Below are 6,729 nucleotides of genomic sequence, written 5' to 3' on the forward strand. Positions count from 1 at the left end.
TTAAAGATAAACTATCTGATATCGGTCAAACCGTGGCAAATGATGATCTGGTGACAATCACCATGAACGGTATGATAGATGACTATCAGATGTTTATAACGGGATTGAATGCAAGGGAAAAGCCTCCAAGTTTTGAAGAGCTTACTGGAATTTTGCTACATGAAGAGGAAAGGAGGTCGTCTCTCAAGCCTCAAGATCCAGATCTTGCATTGATAACAAAGTTCAAGCCAAAAGGGAGAGTGATGGTTGATCAGAGGAGGGGCAACACATCAGAAATGACACCACAAGGTATGACCTCGTATAGAAATGACTCTGCTCCTGAATGTTTTTATTGTGGTAAGATAGGCCATATTGCTAAATTTTGTCGCAAGAAGAAGGCAAATCAAGAGAGGTACAATCAAAAAAGGCATGCAAGTCATTTGGCAGATGCAGATGCAGATACAGACCCAGATCAGAATCTGGATGTTAGATTATTTATGGCCGAGGGTGACACTGCTACTGAGGAGGATGAATCAGATATTTGGATCGTGGATTCTGGAGCCTCCTCGCATATGTCAGGTAAAAAGCAATGGTTCAGAAATTTTAAAGAATCCAACAATGGAGTAAAAGTCTATCTTGGAGATAATAGTGGGTACGAGATCAAGGGACATGGAGATGTCCTTGTTACTCTGCCTGATGGTAAGATCAGGAATATATCTGATGTGTGGTATGTTCCTGGCATTAAGAAGAACCTGATTTCTGTGTCCAAGATTACAGATCAGGACCTCAAGGTAGAATTTTTTAAATCTTATTGCATTATTAAAGATTTGTTGGATCAGATGAAGCCCATTGCTACAGGTATTCGCATAGGAGGACTCTACAAGTTGAATGTGAAAAGTACGCCTCAGCAAGCCTTGATGACGTCAAATAAGTCTGCTGAAAATCTGTTACAGGACAGCAGGTATCCATCATCAATGGTACCTGCTGAGAAGGTAATTGGAGCGCTTCACACCCGAATGCTTCCGTTTCAATTGCTATCCCGGCCCCTAAACCCGAAGAAAATGAAGATCGACTCCGACACCATTCAAAGGGCCCGAGAGTGGATCCGAACAGTAACAATGACTAAGAAAGCAGTGCTGGTGGGATGCAATTATCCAGGAACCAAGGCGAAGCTGAAGGGGTGCGTGAACGATGTGAACAGAATGTACAAATGTCTCTTGAAGTGCTACGGGTTCGAGGAGGAGAACATAAGAGTACTCATAGACACCGATGACAGCTACCCTCAGCCCACGGGAGTCAACATCAGGAGGGCCTGGAAAACACTGGTCGAGGGCGCTCGGCCAGGAGACATAATCTTCTTTCACTACAGTGGCCATGGCACTCGCCTGCCTGCTGAAACAGGGGACCAAGATGATACCGGCTATGACGAATGCATTGTGCCCTGTGACATGAATATCATAACAGATGATGACTTTCACGATTTTATTGATAAGGTCCCAAGGGACTGTTTGTGCACGATAGTTTCAGATTCCTGTCATAGTGGGGGTGTGATTGAGAGGGCAAAGGAGCAAATTGGAGAGAGTACCAAAGATGGGGATGAGCAGCCTGAGCAGAAGAAACACAGTAGATTTGGCTTCAGAGACCTTTTATCTGAGAATGTCCATGATGCCTTTGAGTCTCGAGGTATTCATTTACCTTCCCATCATGAACACAAGGATAGACATGAATTTGATGAAGGAGAAACACAAGAGATAGAATACCGCGGGAGAGGACATGCTAAAAACCGCTCTCTTCCTCTATCTACCTTGATAGAAATTCTAAATGAGAAAACTGGTCGACATGACATTGATGTTGGGAAAATTAGGCCAGCTCTTTTTGACATATTTGGAGATGATGCAAGTCCCAAGGTGAAGAAGTTTGTTAAGGTTCTTCTGACCAAAATACAATCTGGTGATAATGATGGTGGCCTCCTTGGGGCCATTGGAAATTTGGCTCAGCAATTTCTGAAGCAAAAGTTGAATGGAAGTGATGAGGGTTCTGAGTATGTAAAACCAGCATTGCAGGAGAAAGTTTCAAGTACCCAAGAAGTCTATGCTGGATCCGGCAACAGAGGGCTTCCAGATATGGGAATTTTGGTCAGTGGTTGTCAAACTGACCAGACTTCTGCTGATGCAAATCCCACAGGAACCACAATTCACTAAGCCACTAGGAAGACTGAAGTTTGATTTGTTTAGGGACATTTTAGGTGTGTTTAAAAATCTCTTTCTCCATTAAGGGGGATGTTAGATATTAATGGAGAATAGGTTACGTAGTTATGATTTGGTCTTTATTTTGACATTCAATCCCTATTAATTAGGAATCTGTTTTTTGCCTATGTATCTATTTAATTCCTGATGATTAATGAATAATACAGAGCGAATGCATTTGCTGGTAGGAGCTCCTGGTGATCTGCACCTGTGAGCTCCCGTGTGTTTGGTCCAAACTTCTGTCTTCTGCCTTTCTTATCAGGTTTACTCTTTAATTCTGAAATACAAAATATTAAAAAATAAAATTAATGAATCATGGACGGTCTTGGGTTGAATAAGCGACGGTTATCGATGCTTGACAAGAGAATAGATGGGCCCTGTAAATTTGTGTAGGCATGATGGGCCAGAATTATAGCGTATGAAAGCATCTTTTACAGGGTGTGGATTCCATTTGAATTCTGTGGTGCGACTACAGACAGCAGGGTGTGGATTCCATCTCAATTCTGTGGTGCGACTACAGACAGTGATCGGTTCTAGTTATTTTCCCATTATTGGTTATCCATCCAAATTATCGATTTAGTGGACTAGGCATTCTGCAAAAGATTCCAAAGCGTAATAAATAAATAAGGGAGAGCATGGATAATGCATAAATTGGGCTTAAAAAATTTGAGGTAAGGTTTGTATTTTCTGTATGGAGTGTTTTTCACTCTGACTCACTACATTAAATAAAATTAGCCGAGAGTCATCCAGTACGCATGATGGGCCAGAATTATAACGTATGAAAGCATCCTTTGCAGGGTGTGGATTCCATCTCAATTCTTGGTGCGACTACAGACAGTGGTTTTTCCTATTAGTGATTCATATTTTCTAATTATAAATTTTTATATATATTATGGATTTAGTGGACTAGGCATTCTGCAAAAGATTCCAAAGCGTAATAAATAAATAAATAAGGGAGAGCATGGATAATGCATAAATTGGGTTTAAAAAATTTGAGGTAAGGTTTGTATTTTCTATATGGAGTGGTTTTCAATCTGACTCACTACATTAAATAAAATTAGGCGAGAGTCATCCAGTGGATTAAAGAAAGTTTCATGCGCCTTTTTTATTTTAAATTTCAGGTTGACGTTAACCATTCAATAGGAAAGGAATGGATTCCGATGAGGAGTTGAAACAACTGTGAGGTTTATATTTGCCAACTAAAAGTCAATTCAAACGGCAGACGTGCAGGTGGACGCCAGAAAGATTTGAACGTTTCATTAGTGCAGTTCTGATAGCTTTTGAATTAATATGGTAAGCAAAGAGCACCTTTTTCAGGTAGACCGTAGAGCGATATGTAGTGAGATTGTGTATGTCACTGATGACAACTCTAATTTGGTTTCCAATTTAAAAAAATGATATCGTTTTTATTGGGGAGAGGAGGGGGCAGTGAGGGACCTTAAGGGTTTTTTTTTTTTTTTTTTTTAAGATTTCAAGGATTCACAGAGTCATATAAATTTGATTTTTTAAAAATATTTTTTTTTTTAATTTAATTATTAAATATCTTAAAATTTAAAGGTGACTAATGTTTGTTTGTTTAATAATGAGTGAGTTAAAAATTTACACACATATGAGCAATTTTAAATAAGGCAGTAGAAAATAAAAGAAACCAATGATTTTGCTGGTTGAAATTCTAGAATAAGTATCGTTATGTGTGGCACTCACAATATTAAAACCTTACTATGAGATTCCTATAAAAGCATAGAATGTCTTTATAGTTTTGAGATTCCAAGATAAGCATGGACTCATGCAGAGTGGTTCTTTGGACTTGTTAGAAAAACTTGTTTTCATCTCCGCCTACATCATGCAATCTTGCACTCTACACATGTAAACCTAAATTCTAAACATTAAACCCTGAAGATTCAAGGTGGAGACTGGGGAAACATGCCCACACACATGGGCCGTTGATATGGTATATAAAAAATTAACATGTGAAGATAGAGTAACCAAACTAAAGGTCTTTTTAGTTGTCCAGTAGAAATAATACAATTGATTTTTCTTGCTTGTATGGGTGAAATGACTATTTTAAGTTTGATTCTGAGAGCTTTTATGTGGTGGTTTCTTGAGTGTTAAAACATTGGTGATAGAGCTAGGATTTTATAAAATGGATTTATTTATTAGTTTTAATAGGAAACATATCTCTTTTATAGTTGGATATGGAACCGCAAATGTGTGGTTACCAAGGCTATGATGTGTTGCATACATTCATACTTTGATATGAATGCAACTGGGTTTGAAATTTTCAAGTGTTAGGGTGTTATGGTGCCACTGAAAAAACTTCGTCCTTCTTACTTGAAGATTATGATCTTTATAAAAATGAGAACCTATATGTTATTATTGCCTAAAATAGTAGAATCTATTATAGTTAATGGGTTTGAACTAGATACTTTTCAGGGATGGTTCAACATGATCTGTAAGGTTTTTGAAATTATATAAACATTGATTATCCATAATAGCACCAAATTATTGGTTACTTTGAGAATCATGGTTATGTCTTTGAAATAATATAAAACATGGACATCTATGTGTTACTCGTTTGGTTGTGCTACATTTGATAGTGAAACTAGAACTAAAAAAATTTATATTATATTCATAACTAAAAAGAAATAACAAAGACAAATATAATACATTATTTAAATAAGGGATAAAAATAAATATCAAACACATGTAAAGGAAAAATTTTAAGAGAAATTTATTATTGAAAAAATACTCCACATATACAAATGCCCATCAAATTTATGCTATTCATACCTGAATGGCATGTAAATAAATACTGGTTTGGGAAACAGAAACCCTAAGAGTGCATGAGCTTATTGAAAAATGCACACTTTTATAGGTCCTACTAAATATTAAAATGAATTTGCCACTGAAGATTGTACTAAAACTGTACATTGCAATTAGGATTGATACAATAACAGTCGACACCAACAATTCTCAATAATATCCTCTGCTTACTATTATAAACATGGATTTACAGTTTTCAGAAAACAAATACCTGATTTTCAGTGTTTGGATAATAAATGCTTTAAATAACTGCTACTTTCCACCATAAAAATGAAATTCCTGTGTCACTATGCTTGTAACTTCGAAAAAAAAAGGGGGCTCAAAGGAGCTAATCCCGAACTTCAATTTGCAGGCTTCTGAAAACCGTCTGAACTCCTTATCTCTTAATGCTCGAAGATAATGGAAACTCCATATATTCATTCCTCTCTATTTCCGGTATTGAGGCTGATCAATGCAAATCAGTTTTACTGGGTAGTACCAGGTAACCAAGCCCATGAGATCTACCACAGAAACCGTCAGATTACAGTTATATAAATGTTTGGAGGAATTTATTGACAATGAATGTCTGGGTTCCTTTTCTACACGGACTTTGATATGATTCTCAAAATCGAAAGTGTCGAAGGAGGTTGATTTTATCAACTTCAAGGAACGATTCTAGTTAATTTCAATTTTGACTAGTATGGAATTTATGAGTATGTCAAAAACTGTGCATCCTCTGTATAATTATTCAGCCAATGACAATCACATTGTTCATAACAAACCATTAGATATATTTAATTGGAAGTTATGGTTTGTGTCATGTCTAAGATTCATTTGTTAGGGTGTGTATTGTATATGAGATATAATTTTATGTTATGGTGTGTTGTAATGTGTTATGTATATATGATGTGAGATATATGTTATGATGTGTATTTTACATATAGAAATGATAAATATATATAATGCATTTGATTGATCAAATGATGTTATATATAAATACATGAAGTGTCCTCTAAAGATATACAAATTAATTTATAAACATAATCACTTAGTTGAGAGTATCTCCACCACATATCAATATAGGACTACTAGCTGGAGGGAATGCCTCAACCGACCAACTAGGTCTAAACAACCTCTTAGATAATAGGAACAAATTCACACATTGAGACAAGTGGGAATTACATGTTGTAAAACTGCCCTTCAATGACTATTTGTCTCAATCTCAGTGAGAACAAAGTCTACATCTAGTATAACATTGTATTTACAAATATGATCATAATTTTGACATCCATGTAAAGAAAAAATCATCAACCAAAATGCATGGGTGCACAATCGTTGCAATCACCAGTCTACTAGGATGTCCCTTCACAGAAATGGTTCATTCAACAAACATGTCTTTATACATGTACCTCCCTCATCATCATTATCATCATCATCATCTCGGGTTTTGCAACCATGCCTAGGTTTTTTCAACTGACCCTCAACCATGGTTAGGGTCTTCTTAGCTGATCTCCCAAAAGTGGTTTTTAGGTGACCACAAACCTACACTACAATGGGGGTATGACCTGGATATATTACAAAATTCAAACATAACTCCGTAGACTTTATTATAAACATGTGTGTGACACATGATCATGAGCCTGCCATTATTCAACACACCTTTACCTACATTTGTCCACCATCCAATCTTTGTTGTTTTAGT

General features: G+C 36.5%; 1 pseudogene; it reads left to right on the forward strand.

Annotated features, from left to right (window-relative positions):
• The first annotated feature begins 1,097 nt into the window (after nucleotides 1-1,097).
• LOC149212899 (metacaspase-4 pseudogene) lies at nucleotides 1,098-2,180 on the forward strand (annotated as a pseudogene).
• Nucleotides 2,181-6,729: the final 4,549 nt, after the last annotated feature.

Source organism: Pinus tabuliformis, chromosome 1_1, assembly GCF_031772625.1.
Source record: "Pinus tabuliformis cultivar Carrire ecotype Pingquan chromosome 1_1, CPIR1, whole genome shotgun sequence".
In the NCBI taxonomy this organism is placed as follows: domain Eukaryota; kingdom Viridiplantae; phylum Streptophyta; class Pinopsida; order Pinales; family Pinaceae; genus Pinus; species Pinus tabuliformis.